This window comes from Bufo gargarizans, chromosome 5, assembly GCF_014858855.1.
Source record: "Bufo gargarizans isolate SCDJY-AF-19 chromosome 5, ASM1485885v1, whole genome shotgun sequence".
Lineage (NCBI taxonomy): Eukaryota > Metazoa > Chordata > Amphibia > Anura > Bufonidae > Bufo > Bufo gargarizans.
The window spans coordinates 142913668-142930659 of record NC_058084.1 but is presented as its reverse complement, the minus strand read 5'-3'; the positions used below and the strand labels follow the sequence as shown (position 1 = coordinate 142930659).

At 44.6% G+C, this 16992-nt stretch overlaps 1 protein-coding gene across 4 annotated transcripts in view; it reads left to right on the top strand.

Annotated features, from left to right (window-relative positions):
• The window catches only part of EPB41L3 (erythrocyte membrane protein band 4.1 like 3), a 320068-nt gene that overhangs the window by 62524 nt on the left and 240552 nt on the right, over positions 1 to 16992 (top strand). The gene's annotated exons all lie outside the window — the stretch shown is intronic.

The following is a 16992-nucleotide window of genomic DNA, read 5'->3' as shown; positions in this document are numbered from 1 at the left end:
CCAAAATATATCCTCATACACCACTTACATGGCTCTCTAGCATACCTATCCATGATTCAAACGGTACCTTTGTAATTTTCTTCTGACTTTCACCAGCAGGAAAAACGATGTTTAATCCACATGTAAATGAGGGCACGCAAGTGCCCATGGGCAGCGTTCGGTGTGTAAGAGCCCAGGCTGCTCTGCCTTCTTGTTACATAACTCCTCCCCAGCCTCTTCCTTGGCCCGCCCTACAAGTCTCTTGCTTCATCCACAGGATCAGCCGATATCCTGTGCGTCCGCAGCATGCACACTGTGATGCCCATTGTGGGCATGGCATCATTACATGTAGTGCGCATGCACCAGCAAACGCCGTGAAACCAGTGATTAGGGGGCAGACCAGAAGCAAAAAGGGGGACTGGAGGCTGGCGCATCCGCACTACATGTAGCGATGCCCTGCCCACAATGGGCATCACAGTGCACATGCCCAGGCCAGCGGTGCATTGCTGACATCTATTCCTGACTGTTTTCTTCCCTCTAAAGATGCTAAAGATCAACCCCCCCTTGTGAATTTCATATTGTGCTTTCCCACTGTTGACCCTTTAACATTAGCTCCCGGTTACAGTGTAGCCTCCTAGAACACCTGGTGCTGGAACTGACCATGCTCGACCAGCATGAGGAAGCTTAACCACAGGTTGTAATCTTAGGCAGAGAGTTACGAACATCAAATTTTGGGCCAGTAAGGGGTGTGTTATTGCTGTATGTGGGAAACTACTGAAAAGATTTAATTAAGAAAATAAGCCCTCATACAGCTGTGTGAATGGGAAAATAAAAATGTTATGGCTTCAGGAAGGCAGGGAGTAAAAAGTGAAGACACAAAAATGGAAAATTGCAGGAGTTAAAGGGGTCCTGTTACTACAGAAGCAATGCAGATTATAGAACAGGAGGAGCTGAGCAGATTGATGTATAGTTTTGTGTGAAAAGATTCGATAGAGAGTAATTTATACATTTATATCTCTGATATTTCTGATTTCATTGTTCACGAGGGAGGTGTTATCAGTGACTGAAGAAGAGACTTAAAGGGGTTGTCACTTCAGCAAATAGCATTTATTATGTAGAGGTAGTTAATACAAGTAACTTACTAATGTATAGTGATTATCCATATTGCTTCCTTCGCTGGCTGGATTCATTTTTCTATCACATTATACACTGCTTGTTTCCATGGTTATTACCACTCTGCAATCTAGCAGCAGTGGTCGTGCGTGCACACTATAGGAAAAAGCACTAGCCTATATGCGCTCCCAGCCACCAGAGAGACCGTTGCCTTTTACCATAATGTGCAACCACGGCCACCATTGATGGAATGCAGGGTGGTCTTAACCATGGAAACGAGCAGTGTATAATGTTATGGGACATGAATCCAGCCAGCAAAGAAAGCATTATGTATAGTAAGTGGCTTGCATTAACTTTCTCTACATGATAAATACCACTTGCTAAAGTGAGACAGCCCCTTTAAATATATTATGTTTTCCATGTATTGCTTGCTTTCAATAGGAGTCAGGTTTTGTAAACTGGTATACCCCTTTAAGAGTTACTAGGAGAATCAGTTTCAAGGACTTATCATGGCAATGGCTCTAGTGTTTTCCATATTATAAGAATTCAATAGAACGTGATAAGTGGCTTATAGCAGTGTATATAAATACTTTACAATTGTGTGTGCTTTCAGTATTAGCAGAATAAGTGGTATATATGTTGATTTTCTGAATAGGATTGTCCTTTTACTGATTGCTTTATATCTGTCATTGCTGTGAGTACAGATGTAGTAGAGTTAACAGACATGCTTAACTAGATGCATTAACGAAACTAGTTGAGCTAAGTCGACACCGTCAATATCTTTTCAATGGCTTTTGTTACAGGATATCATGATCCACGAGCTCAGAAATTTGAGTTTCCTCTACCACATTTCCATAATGGGATACGCCCATCACTGTTGAGCTATCTGAACTAGAGATGAGTGAATTTCTTGAAATTAGTTACGGGTTCAATTATAATGAGTATATGGTATATGACACTCTGAGCTCTCCAAGAACTCATATTTTTTTATTTTGTCATTCTCTTTTTTTCCCTTGTTATAAGCTATTTATCGCAGAAACAGTAATAATAAATAATAAATAATTAAAGTCAGAGTGACAGTGACATATATGATAAGGGTTAAACGCAGCCAGCACCATCAAATTTATGCCTTTTTGAAATTAAAAAATGCTCCAATAATTGTCCGTTATTGGGGGCAGATGTCTGATGAAGTTTGGTATCAGAACAATATATATTTAATATACAATGGTATCAGAATAAACAGTGGCTTGTTCTGAACAAGCAGTGCAAAAAGAATGCCTTAACGAAGGCAGATGCCAGCCTGTGTTCATACATACAAACGATAGTAATGAAAGAAATAGTGGCTTGTTCTAAACTGCTGTTGACACACTAAAATGTACTTATTTGCCCACTTATAAATGGTAGATTTTTTGGTAATAAATACAGGCCAAATTTGAAGCATTGTCGGCAAACCTGCCGGCCGAGGCCCCACACAAGGTCATGGGATCCTGTGTCTTCATCTTTCCTGCTCTTATTTCCTTTTTAGTATACTGAATTTCCTATTTTGCACAATTCATCGGAAACAAATCACCAAAGCATCGTATTTGTTTGGATGGAGAATTTTTTTGAAATTTGTGACGAATCCGAGCTTAGAATCAATTCGCTCATCTCCAATCTGAACACATACTCGACAATTTTCTTTGGGAGGCTTCTCCGACACCCAAGAGATTTGTCAAGAATTGGCAAGTATGTTCTAAACATAATAGGGCATAATAGAGCCAAAGAAAGGTGTAAGACTGGTAGCTATTCACATTAGACAGCTGTTAGCTGAACGCTCATTTGACCAAGAACTATTCCTTCTGAATCCCCATATACACTCACCTAAAGAATTATTAGGAACACCTGTTCTATTTCTCATTAATGCGATTATCTAGTCAACCAATCACATGGCAGTTGCTTCAATGCATGTAGGGTTGTGGTCCTGGTCAAGACAATCTCCTGAACTCCAAACTGAATGTCAGAATGGGAAAGAAAGGTGGGCTACAACAGCAGAAGACCCCACCGGGTACCACTCATCTCCACTACAAATAGGAAAAAGAGGCTACAATTTGCACAAGCTCACCAAAATTGGACTGTTGAAGACTGGAAAAATGTTGCCTGGTCTGATGAGATTCGATTTCGGTTGAGACATTCAAATGGTAGAGTCCGAATTTGGCATAAACAGAATTAGAACATGTATCCATCATGCCTTGTTACCACTGTGCAGGCTGGTGGTGGTGGTGTAATGGTGTGGGGGATGTTTTCTGGGCACACTTTAGGCCCCTTAGTGCCAAATGACCATCGTTTGAATGTCACGGGCTACCTGAGCATTGTTTCTGACCATGTCCATCCCTTCATGACCACCATGTACCCATCCTCTGATGGCTACTTCCAGCAGGATAATGCACCATGTCACAAAGCTTGAATCATTTCAAATTGGTTTCTTGAACATGACAATAAGTTCACTGTACTAAAATGGCCCCCACAGTCACCAGATCTCAACCCAATAGAGCATCTTTGGGATGTGGTGGAACGGGAGCTTCGTGCCCTGGATGTGCATCCCTCAAATCTCCATCAACTGCAAGATGCTATCCTATCAATGTGACGACCACCCGCCAATCCCGTCGTACTATGCCACAGTTGCCATACAGGTCTCGTCAACTAGAGACTCCTGAAGGCGAATCCACTGTGAGCACAGAAGACGTGTAAGATTGGTTGGTGGGCCCAGACAGGATGCAATCACGATTGTATGTACAATCGGTAAAAATAAAATTACTGATTTCACGCTGGAAATCAAATTAATTTGCTGCCACCACTCTTCGTATTGAATCGGGGCGAAGAGACCCCGGCTAGCTAATCCTAAAGGGACGAAACGGTTATTTGCAACCTAGCTAGTACATTAACAATTTATAAAAATAAAACAATTTGGTAGGATGTCCTCTGAGGACAGAGCTCTTAGCATAGATCAGGTCATCAAGTAACAAGGGCAAAACTGGAACGATGAAATCGTTAGTTTTTATTCTAAAACTACACACAAAAATATATATATTAAAGCTGACAGATAAATATACCTGCCAGGTGAACAGATTGGTTTGGATAGAAATAGGTAAGAGGTGGAAGGGAATAGAATGTCTGTAAGTTCAGAATTACCGTGGTAGAGTCCAGTAATAGGCAAAGTCTTTGAAATAATAATCCAAGATGGGGGGTGTGCCCGTGTCCCTGCGGGCGGTCGAGATGTTAGACGACGTCAGATGGTAGATGAAGGACCCAGGACCTGAGTGTGTCACTGTTTTTACCTACTCTGAAGCGGGGAGTGGTTATGACACGTTCAGGTCCAGCCTTGGGTAATTGGAACAGGGGCAGTCCTTTGCCCCATAGGGAGAAAACCTGGCAGCATCTTTGCTTTGCCCATTTCTCCATATCCCGTAAGTCCAATCAAGAAATATAGTAGATATTGATAATCAGTACAATTTTACGCATCATCTGATAACAAATACGACTAGAAGATAATACAGGGTGCCCGAGAACCTTTATATCTCAGAGCGGGAATCTCTGATTTGTCCGCGGGTTTCCTAGAAGGTGGGTTAGGAGAACCAAAACCATCTCTGAAAAGATGGTTCCTTTCCCATTTCCATAACCCATGAAATATTAGGAAAATATGGGAAGAATATGAAGTTTATGGATTGGAGGTGACTTTCAGGTCATCTTCCCTCCTGTACCAGCCAGCTGTGTGATAAGGATCTGTCCTTTTCTTCTGAAGCTCGCTGCCCAGGCTAAAGGTGTGAGACCCCTGCTGGTATTGGAGACACTATGGCTGCAGAGAGACAGTTTTTTATGAGGTTCTGTCAAGAGAATACCAGATTGATGGCTACTCAACCTGGCATGGGGCAGGAAGATTCTTTGGCAAGAAGGTGCTAATTGTACCTCTGATCTGTGAGTTACTCCTTTAGTGAAAGAGAAGATTCTTAGTGAAGGCTCTTTTGTCTTTGTGATTGAGAAATATGGCGCATTTGTGATTTCCTAGTATCGCTGTTGATCGCAAGGCGTCACACCTCCCCCCTTTGGAAGATTGGGGAAGGAGTGGTCAGCAAGACTGGGACTGAAGCAATCCCAACTCCCTATTTGAGCTAGTTACAGCGGGAAAGTCCGTCAGCATTCTGATGACGACTTCCCGGTTTGTGCTGAATCGTGAAATCGTACTGTTGGAGCGCTAAGCTCCAGCGGAGAAGTTTTCCGTTGGTACCAGAAGTACGTTTCAGCCAGCTGAGAGGGTTGTGATCTGTGATGACCATGAAGGATCGTCCGTATAGGTACGATTGAAGTTTCTGTAGGGCCCATACGATCGCTAGGCAATCTTTCTCAGTGGTGCAGTATGCGGTTTCCCGCGGGAGTAGTTTTCGGCTCAGGTAGAGGACAGGGTGCTCATGCCCGGTTGCGTCCACCTGACTAAGGACGGCTCCCAGACCGTGGTCTGAGGCGTCAGTTTGTACTAGGAACTGACGGGAGAAGTCGGGAGCTTGAAGGACAGGAGCGCTAGCTAGCGCTTCCTTCAGGGCCCGAAATGCCTGTTCTAGTTCCGAGTTCCATGTGACCGTGTTGGGTTGTTTTTTGCCCGTTGCATCGGTCAGCGGTTTAGCCAGAGTACTATAGGATGGAACAAAATTCCTATAGTACCCTGCCGTTCCCAGAAATGCCTGTATTTGTTTTTTGGTGTTAGGCCGTGGCCATGCTACAATGGCATCGACCTTCCCTATCTGAGGTTTCAGGGTCTGGCTGCCTACTCTGTGTCCTAAGTACTGAACCTCTGTCATGGCAATCTGACATTTGTTGGGCTTAATGGTCAGATTGGCAGCGGACAGTCTTCCCAATACCTGTGACAGATGATCAAGGTGATCTTCCCAGGTTGGACTATATATGGCTATATCGTCCAGATAGGCTAGGGCATAACCTTGCATTCCTTCCAACAGTTCATTCATGGCCCGCTGAAAGGTGGCGGATTTCGCTCTCGCCTCTGGCGCAAGCGGAATCTGCCAGTATCCACGGCTCAAGTCCATGATTGTTAGATAGCTGGCGGACGCCAGCTGATCCAGCAATTCATCAATTCGAGGCATGGGATACGCATCGGTTATGGTGATGTCATTCAGTCTCCGATAGTCGACACAGAACCGGGTTGTCTTGTCCTTTTTGGGGACTAAAACAACCGGGGCGGCCCATGGACTAGAGGATTTCTGGATGACCATTAACTGTAGCATCTCATCAATCTCTCGTTTGATTTCAGCCTGCACTTCGGGTGAGGTGCGATAGGGGCCCTGCCGTAAGGGCTTGTGGGTCCCTGTATCAACTCGGTGAGCTGCTAGGTTGGTTTGGCAAGGGATGCCTGAGAATGTGGCGCTGTGCGCACTCAGGAGAGTGGTGAGCTGAAGCTTCTGTGGGTACGAGAGGTGGGGGTTGATGTTCCAATCATCTGCCACGTCTCGTAGCTCTGCTAGCAAGTCTATCAGTGGATCTGGCTCTTCGGGTTCTAGCTGGCTACACACTGCTAATACATACTGCTCCCTTTCCTCGTGTGCTTTTAACATGTTCACGTGGAACAGTTTCTGTCGCTTACCCCCGAGACTCACTAGGTAAGTGACTGGGTTCACCTGTTTCAGAATGGTGTATGGCCCGTCCCAGGCAGCCTGCAATTTGTTCTGCCTGACAGGGAGTAGGGCGTATACCTTCTGACCTGCTGCGTATGACCGCTCTCTCTGGCATGCTGATCATACCAAGCCTTCTGTTTGGCCTGTGCCTTTGCAAGGTTTCCCGTCACTATGGTCATGAGGGACTCCATCTTGTCCCGAAATTTTAGGACATATTCAACCACAGAGACTTCTGAGGGGTCACCTTTTCCCTCCCAGGTCTCCCGAATCAGTTTTAAGGGCCCTCGAACGTCTCGTCCATATAGGAGTTCAAAGGGCGAGAACCCAGTGGACTCCTGTGGCACTTCTCTGTAAGCGAACAGCAAATGAGGCAGGTGCCGCTCCCAGTCCTTCCCCTGCGATTCCACGAACGTGGCCAGCATTTGCTTTAACGTTCCGTTGAAACGTTCGCAAAGGCCGTTGGTTTGCGGGTGATACGCACTGGAAGTGGTGTGCTTGATTTGCATCCTCTCACAGAGGGCTTCCATTAGCTCCGACATGAAGCAAGAGCCCTGATCAGAGATCATCTCGGCGGGGAAACCTACACGCGAGAAAATCCCGATCAAGGCGTCTGCCACCGTGGCCGACCTAAGGGAAGACAGTGCTACTGCCTCTGGGTAACGGGTGGCATAGTCCACGACCGTTAAGATGTAGCGCTTGCCAGAACTGCTAGGAATGGGAAGGGGACCAATTATATCCACTGCCACTCTCTGGAAGGGCTCTGTGATCACGGGCAGTGGCTGCAAAGGGGCTTTGCGGGGTCCTCCAGCCTTCTTAACCCTCTGGCAAGTGGGACACGATCGGCAGTACTTCGTTATGTCCGTTCCCATCGTGGGCCAGTAAAAATGGTTCTGAACACGTTTGTGGGTCTTTCTGATACCCAAATGTCCTGCAAGTGGAATGTCGTGGGCTGCTTTGAGCACCTGTGCCCGAAATTCCCTAGGGAGTACCAGCTGTCTCGTGTTCTCACCTGCGCCACCTTTTGTAGGCTGTACAGCTTCACAGTACAGTCGGTCGTTCTCCCAATAGATTTTATATGGAGTGCCCTCACCTGGAGGCTGGCCAGCTCGGGCCCTAAGTGCCTCCAGACTAGGGTCACCCTTTAAGGCCTGCACGAATGCAGCGCCACCGGTCTCCTCCAGCTGACCAGTGACGTATGAGGTCAGCTGTGGAGAGTTACCTTCAATGCTGGGGTCAGAGGTGGGTGGAGGGACGGCTGGTTCTGTCCCCGCAGCCCCATCTGAGCCCAGGTTACTGGCGACACTGGAAGCGTCTACCAGCGCAGTGACACAATCATCATCATCATCACATGAAAAGGTCTTTCTCGCATTGTTATCCACCTGAGGGTCAGAATCGCCCGAGGGGGTCCCTTCGGTCGGTTCTGAGTTCAGGCGGCTGGCCATAGAACGTGTAATGGCCAGAACAGGTACAGCATCATTTATATCACCATTGCTAACACTAACACACGCATTCGGATCAACAATGACAGGTGCAGAAGTAGGCAAATGACATTCGGTTGCTTGTACATTTAAATCTGATACCTCCCTAGGTGCGTTAGGGACAGTAGAAATAGCAGGCAAAGTGTCCCCGTCTCCCTGTTTCCCCATAGGGCTGTACAGTACCTGGTTTTGGTCAGGGAGTCCTGCTTGGGCCTCCTGCGCGCTTGCAGGGTATTCGTAATGGGAAACAAGGGTGCCCAAATCAGTGCCAAGCACGGTGGCAACGGGAATATCATCCAGGACCCCAACAACTCGCTTTTGCCGTCCCATTCCCCAATCAATGGTGACTTGGGCTTGGGCCACATGAGTGCGAGTGCCCCCAACTCCGGTCAGAGCGAGGTACTTTCCTGGAAGGATATCCTTCTCCGTAACAAGATGTGAACGGACCAAGGTTACATCTGCACCGGTATCACGGAACCCGATGACAGTCTGGCCGTTCACAGTGACAGGCTGGTGATTCTGGGATCCGCGGGGCACCTCGGGTCCTCCGACCAGCAATACAGCAGACGAGGTAGGTGAGGAAGCGTTGGCCCCCTTAGGGCTTGGCGTCGTCGCGATGCTAGGAGGTTGGGCCGGCTTCCCTGCGTAACAGGTTTGCTTGGTGTGACCGGGCCTGCGACACAGCTCACACCAGGGCCTGGTTGTCTCACGGTTCACAGGGCCAGTGGGCCTGCCTTCTCTCCAGTTCTGGGACATGGCTCTGTCCTGGTTGGGTACTGGAGTTTTGCGGCTGTCAGGTACCAGGGGTTTGCGGATGTCTGATACCACCGGCCTGCGGATGTCCGTCATCACAGGTTTGCGAAGGTCCGGTACCCGGGTTGCGACAAACATGTCTGCCAGCTCAGCAGCTTCTTTCACAGACTGGGGCTTGCGCTCCAGCACAAACTGTCTCACATCTGTAGGGCATATCGCAAGGAGTTGGTCATGGATCATCAAATCCTCAAGGGTAGCATAAGTCTTTTCTTTAAGAATTCTAGTCCATTGGCGGAATGTGGTGCATAAGCGGCTAGCCACATCCGCGTAAGAGTCTGTGGATCCTTTCAGGATGGCACGGAACTTTCTCCGGTAAACCTGAGGGGTTAACTGGAACTTAGCAATTATGGCATCCTTGATAGTCTGATAATCGCAATCTTGGTCTGTGGGTAGTTCCGCAAAAGCATCCAGCGCTTTACCAGTCAGCTGAGGCGTCAGGTGTAGAGCCCACTGATCCTCAGGGATGCAGAACTGGCGGCACGCTCTCTCAAACGAGCGTAAATATAAATCAATGTCCCCGTTTTTCTCCATAACTGGAAACCTTGCTTTGGGGACCCCGGGTAGAGGAATGCCTCCTGCAGCAGGAGTGTTAGGAGAGGCAGACCGCTCGGCCTGTCTCACTTGGGCCAGTTCTAGTGCACGCTGGTGCTGCAGCACTTCTCTCTGAAGCTGGAACTGCCGCTCCTCTCTTTGCTGCTGTTGCTGTATCTCCAGGTAAAAACGTAAATCCGCGCCAGTCAGGCCTGGTATCAACTGCTGGCTCATAGGGCCCAAGGCAGTGAAGTTCAGTCCAGAGCTGCTTGTTCCTTGCTGAGGGTTAGCAGGAGCTGTGGACATAGCGTAATCCAGGGTATCCACATCACCCGGAGCTAAAGTAGCAACATCAGCACTCCCATAGCTGGCGATGCTGGGTGACGTTGAACGAAGGGGCAGCGAAGCCTCCCGCACGGGATTGGAATCCTCCATCGCTTGGCCGTCTCTCTCCGTCAAAGCTTTGATCAGCTGTGATCGATTTTTGTTCAGAATGGCAATGCCTTGCGACTCACACACGGCTTGTAAGTCGGCGACAGACCAACTTAGGTAATTTGGAACTGAATCAGACATTCAGAAAAGAAGAGAAAAAGAATAGGATATAGCAAGGAAAAGGTGGAAAATGTAAACCAATCTATTCCTATCAATGTGTACCGTTTTGCACCCGGAACTCAAGTTCCGCAGGACAGGATACTAAGTAACCACTGTCCTATTGTTATGATTGCGCAAAAAGCTGCACTTGTCAGTTCTTTGTGCTCTGATCTCCCAAAAGCTGACTTCTGCCTGGTTTTGGGTTCTGCTATCCCACTAGCTGCCAACAATGTGACGACCACCCGCCAATCCCGTCGTACTATGCCACAGTTGCCATACAGGTCTCGTCAACTAGAGACTCCTGAAGGCGAATCCACTGTGAGCACAGAAGACGTGTAAGATTGGTTGGTGGGCCCAGACAGGATGCAATCACGATTGTATGTACAATCGGTAAAAATAAAATTACTGATTTCACGCTGGAAATCAAATTAATTTGCTGCCACCACTCTTCGTATTGAATCGGGGCGAAGAGACCCCGGCTAGCTAATCCTAAAGGGACGAAACGGTTATTTGCAACCTAGCTAGTACATTAACAATTTATAAAAATAAAACAATTTGGTAGGATGTCCTCTGAGGACAGAGCTCTTAGCATAGATCAGGTCATCAAGTAACAAGGGCAAAACTGGAACGATGAAATCGTTAGTTTTTATTCTAAAACTACACACAAAAATATATATATTAAAGCTGACAGATAAATATACCTGCCAGGTGAACAGATTGGTTTGGATAGAAATAGGTAAGAGGTGGAAGGGAATAGAATGTCTGTAAGTTCAGAATTACCGTGGTAGAGTCCAGTAATAGGCAAAGTCTTTGAAATAATAATCCAAGATGGGGGGTGTGCCCGTGTCCCTGCGGGCGGTCGAGATGTTAGACGACGTCAGATGGTAGATGAAGGACCCAGGACCTGAGTGTGTCACTGTTTTTACCTACTCTGAAGCGGGGAGTGGTTATGACACGTTCAGGTCCAGCCTTGGGTAATTGGAACAGGGGCAGTCCTTTGCCCCATAGGGAGAAAACCTGGCAGCATCTTTGCTTTGCCCATTTCTCCATGTCCCGTAAGTCCAATCAAGAAATATAGTAGATATTGATAATCAGTACAATTTTACGCATCATCTGATAACAAATACGACTAGAAGATAATACAGGGTGCCCGAGAACCTTTATATCTCAGAGCGGGAATCTCTGATTTGTCCGCGGGTTTCCTAGAAGGTGGGTTAGGAGAACCAAAACCATCTCTGAAAAGATGGTTCCTTTCCCATTTCCATAACCCATGAAATATTAGGAAAATATGGGAAGAATATGAAGTTTATGGATTGGAGGTGACTTTCAGGTCATCTTCCCTCCTGTACCAGCCAGCTGTGTGATAAGGATCTGTCCTTTTCTTCTGAAGCTCGCTGCCCAGGCTAAAGGTGTGAGACCCCTGCTGGTATTGGAGACACTATGGCTGCAGAGAGACAGTTTTTTATGAGGTTCTGTCAAGAGAATACCAGATTGATGGCTACTCAACCTGGCATGGGGCAGGAAGATTCTTTGGCAAGAAGGTGCTAATTGTACCTCTGATCTGTGAGTTACTCCTTTAGTGAAAGAGAAGATTCTTAGTGAAGGCTCTTTTGTCTTTGTGATTGAGAAATATGGCGCATTTGTGATTTCCTAGTATCGCTGTTGATCGCAAGGCGTCACAATCAATATGGGTCAACATTTCTAAAGAATGCTATCAGCACCTTGTTGAATCAATGCCACGTAGAATTAAGGCAGTTCTGAAGGCAAAAGGGGGTCCAACACCGTATTAGTATGGTGTTCCTAATAATTCTTTAGGTGAGTGTACATTCATGCTGCCAGAAACACAGTGGGCAGATTTGTCATTTAAATACCCCACTTTTGTGGATAAAAAAATTGGCAAACTGCACCTTTTAGACTTTTTATAGGCCACTTGTGCAAAAGTGCCATTTCTCAGCCGTCTTTGCCACTTTAAAAAAAAAAGGGTGTGGCAAGGGCTGAAGAAAAAGGGCCAGTAGCCCAGCCACATTTATCATCTTTTACGCCAGTTTTCTTTTGTAAAAGAACAAATATAACTATAAGAACTATATCTGTGTAGGTGCACGGGCTGCCAAATGTTGTGCCTAATTTATGATGAGAACTGTGCTGTAATAAAACATTTGCCTATTCATACCACCCTGACATATGCCAAAAGGACATTTTTTTTGGTACTGTATGTCAATGAAAGCCTTTGGCTGAATTTAGTGTATGCACTTGGAGAATTCCTGGTGTATATGGACAGTGTAAACCAAAAGCATGCTGTGAATAGAGGCTAAGGGCCCTACTACAAAGTTTATGTAGGATAAGCACTGATCAACTAAAAACATGTTTGTTGGCATTCGTTTCACATCTACGGCAACAATTTTGGCAGGCTGTTCAATCAGAGAACAGCCTGCTGGAATTCTCTGGATCGGCACTGTCGGATGGAACTGGAATGTCGCTGGCTCCATTAACTATAATGGGGTCCGGAGGAGATTCGGCTGCAATCTGGCAAAAAATGCTGTGTCCACCTGATTCCCAGTGTTCTCTGCAAGGACCGGCAGCCGGATCATACTGCCACAGATGTAAAAATAGCCTAACACAGGCGATGCAAAAGTGAATTATGATTGCCACCCGCATTCAGTTCTGTTGATTGTCGGAAGCACATCGTGATTACACAGGGAGATGCGCTTCTGATAATCAGGCAACTTTCATCCTCATGAGTTAGCTAATTGGCAGAACGTTTGTATGGGCCAGTTATCGATAATTAGGCCAAAAATCATCCAACTTAAAGGGGTTCTCCAGTAATTAAGAAAATTAAAATGCTTAAATATTATTTTATATTAAATATATTCACAAATACCTTTCATTAGTTATAATGGCTTGTTTTGTCTGGGGAGCAATCATAAGGAGAAATAAAATGGCCGCCGTCCTATCAGTACACACAAAACCTGTCCTAATCACACAGGAGGACAAGTTACTTCACCACAATGAGCCATAGTGCTGCCTTATCCTCCTCTCTGCTCTGCTTGTCAGGAATCATGATCCTAAATACAGGTGAATCTCTGTGGGAATGGAGAAGATGAGGAGACATGAGAGGAGGGTGAGGTGTGGCTAATGAGCAGCAGCAATTGTATGCAGTCTCCATTACCACAGCAACACATTACCATAGCCTGTCCTGGCCGTCCTTGTACTTCATGTCTCCTCATTAACTAAATTCCCCAGAGATTTTGCTAAATCATCTGTATTCAGGATCATAATCCCTGACAAGTAGAGAGGATTATGAGATTGAGGCAGCTCTTTACCTCAGTGTTGTAAAGTAACTTGTCCTCCTGTGTGATCAGGACAGGTTTTGTGTGAACTAATGGGACATTGTCCATTTTGTTTCCCCTGATGATTGCTCCCCAGACAAAACGAGCCATTATAAATAATGAAAGGTATTTGAGAATATATTTATAATAAAGTAATATTTAAGTATTTTAATTTTCTTAATTCCCGGAGAACTCCTTTAATCATCCTGCTTAAGTGGTTGCTGGTAAGTCATACTTGTAAAACACTGTACTTATAGGTATAACACTTAAAAGCTATAGGCACATTAGGGGTAATTGTTTTATGATTTCATTTTACTCATTTTGGGCTAAAAAAATCTTTTCCCCACTTGTCTATTAAACATTTTCAGCTGTTTTTGAGATACAAGAGTTAAAAATCAGTCTGTTTGCCGCGTATCACTTCTCAGTCCCATCATCTTCACATGGCTCACCTCACCTGACCTCATAAACACTCATTTAAGCCATATTCTTATGAGTTTGATAAAAGTTTATCTATAAGTGTTTATGAGGTCAGGTGAGGTGAGCCATGTGAAGATGATGGGACTGAGAAGTAATACGCTGCAAACTGACTGATTTTTAACCACTGTATCTTAAAGCTGGCTGAACCCCAAAACATTTTTTAGCCCAAAATTTGTAAAATGCCCTGAAGGTGTCCACAGCCTTTAATTTCTGCCTCTAGCACCAATATAAACAATCATATATGGTACGGTCTACATGATATGTACAGGTGAAACTCAAAAAATTTGAATATCGTTCAAAGTTCATTTATTTCAGTAATGCAACTTAAAAGGTGAAACTAATATATGAGATAGACTCATTACATGCAAAGCGAGATATTTCAAGCCTTTATTTGTTATAATTTGGACGATTATGGCTTACAGTTTATGAAACCCCAAAGTCTCAATTTTGAGGTCCCCTTTGCTCAGGGGGTATGGATTCATTAGCTGACTAGAGTGTGACACTTTGAGCCTAGAATATTGGACCTTTTCACAAAATTCTAATTTTAAGCTGCATTAATGCAATTCCTTTTAATTTGCATGACTGAGATAAATGGACAATATTCTAATTTTTTGAGTTTCAACTGTACACATCAGAAATCTTTGTGTGTAATGCTTATACATGCATATATGATTGGTATTTTTGTGCTCTGTTCAGATGCATGTGTTTTTGAGGAAGTAGAAATAACACAACGTTTAACAACAGGGAACTTATTTAGGGATGAAGTGACAACAAAATAATAGCTAATTAGATGATAATAGCCCCCTGTAACACAGATATCTATGGCAAGACAAAGCTGCTTTTGCAAACTACATGTTTAGCAAAGTTCAGGCGCTCATTTTCATAGCGGGAGACCGTTATTCTGACACACAGCTTTTCTTTATTGACATCATTTTCGGCAGTAACAAAGGACAATAAGATTGTGTGTCCAATTAAGAAAGCTCTATCTGCAGAAGAGCATCTTACAGATGTAATTGTTATATAAGTGAGGGTTTTTGATGAGATAAGTGATGAAGCAAGCAGTGTAGAGATGAAGAGCCTAAAGTTATTACAATAATGCTGTACAGGGATGTTGAAATAAAACAAGTCCTTACTGTACTGTCACAGCATGTGGCACCATTCAGGATGCTCTCCTCTTATGGTTCTGAAGAACATTTATGACACTCCAGTCTATCAGGTCCCTACCTAATAAGTAGGAATTAATAGATCTTCCAGTATCCCTGGTGTCTGACTTCTACTTTGCTACAACTGACACCTCTTCCTTATTGCCACCAGTACTATATACCTTACACTCTGTGTGTGTGTGAAAACTATAGTTTCCCCCTACAGATCTCTACTTACAAATCAAAGAGAACTTACAAAACCAAGAGCTTAAAAAGGGTTGGAGTCATCTCCATTAAAGCAGAATCTTTGGTCATTTCCAACCCTTAAACACAGCAGTAAGCAGACATTTCATCTCCTGGGAACTGATTTATCTATAACTAGAGATGCGTAAATTGATTCTAATATAATCAAAATCATCTCAAAATTCCTGAAAATTCAGATTCCAGCTAAATACAAATCTTTTTCAGCTTGATTCAGACAAATCTCTTAATTTGTTGGCCACCATTTTGCAGGCCAGAAGATGAAGAAGAAGGCATCTGCCACCAACAAGGGGAAATTTGTGGTCCATGTTTTAATTTAAAAATAAAATCTGACAGTGCAGTGTGCTTTTAAACAGGCTGCTTGATACCACCGGCCACCATACATCTTCCCATAGCCATAAATGTAACAGTCACTTTGACATTAGTAATGCTCTGTTGGTGTTAAAGAGTTTAAAAAGGGTGGGACACAATCCTAGGAGACCTCAATTGTTATACACAACTTTTCAAGGCAACCTGGGCACATTTGATTCGGTTGAATTTATTCAATCCTCTGTATCACCTCTTGTGATAAAGAGATCATGCAGATTTATTCTAGGTCCCATGGCTGGTTACATATTCTGAAATATATAAAATCGTTTCACACTGGTTCATGACCCCAACCAAACTTCATGTCATGAGACAACTTCACTTGGACAAATACTGGAGGTGCCTATGAGATCCTAGAATCTACTCACATATGTGGTGGCATTGCTCTGTAATTGGTCCATTGTGGTCTAGGGTCTCCTCTTTTTTAAGGAATTGTGTTCCCTGGAGGCGCCTATGATAATGCTTCTGTTGAAAATCTGTTAACCACTCCACACGCTGAATCATATTCAAAAGCATTTTCATATGCTTTGACTTTCTCACCAACTCTCTCAGAAAGTTTGGAAACCTTGAACTGAATTCGGATCCACTGCTGAATTTGCTTCTGTGTGTTCAGATAGTCAACATCACTGAGATTCCTTATGCCAAATCCAGAGTGTTACAATTTTTATCTTACCTTTCTCGTTTTCTCCTGGCATCTTGTTTCTTTCTGCAGTCACTTTACTGTGCCATGGCATGTTTTTGTGCTCTACTACCAAGTACGTATATGGAGCCCATGCAACCTTTGATTGTGAAGCATGTTGTAAGTCTTGTTCCTTGATCTTTTACTTGTTTTCAGATGCGGATTGGCCATAGAACGTACAGAGAAATTCCCCTGTGGGCCGATGCCCAGGGGGTCGCCTGGGCCCTCCTCACAGCCGGCACTGGAAGTTTTTGGGGATGTATTTTGTGCTGCTGGCAGTATTTTGTGATAGACTGTGGTTTTTGGGTCTGTAGGGGTGGTATATTATACCACAATATGGTATTGCTGGCCCTGCCTTCCATCAATTTGTACCCAGCTACAAAACGTGGCCACTTTTAGTATTTTTCCCAGGGCCACTTTAAGTTACCAGTCTGCCCCTGCTTGTTTTCCTTTTGTAAAATTCAATAAAAAGAAAATGTTAAAGAAAAGGAAGCTTTGTTAGATACATGAAGTGGTCACATTTTCTCTCTTTCGATGCCTTGAGGGAAAAAAAGCTTGGCCGTACCAGCTACCTCTATT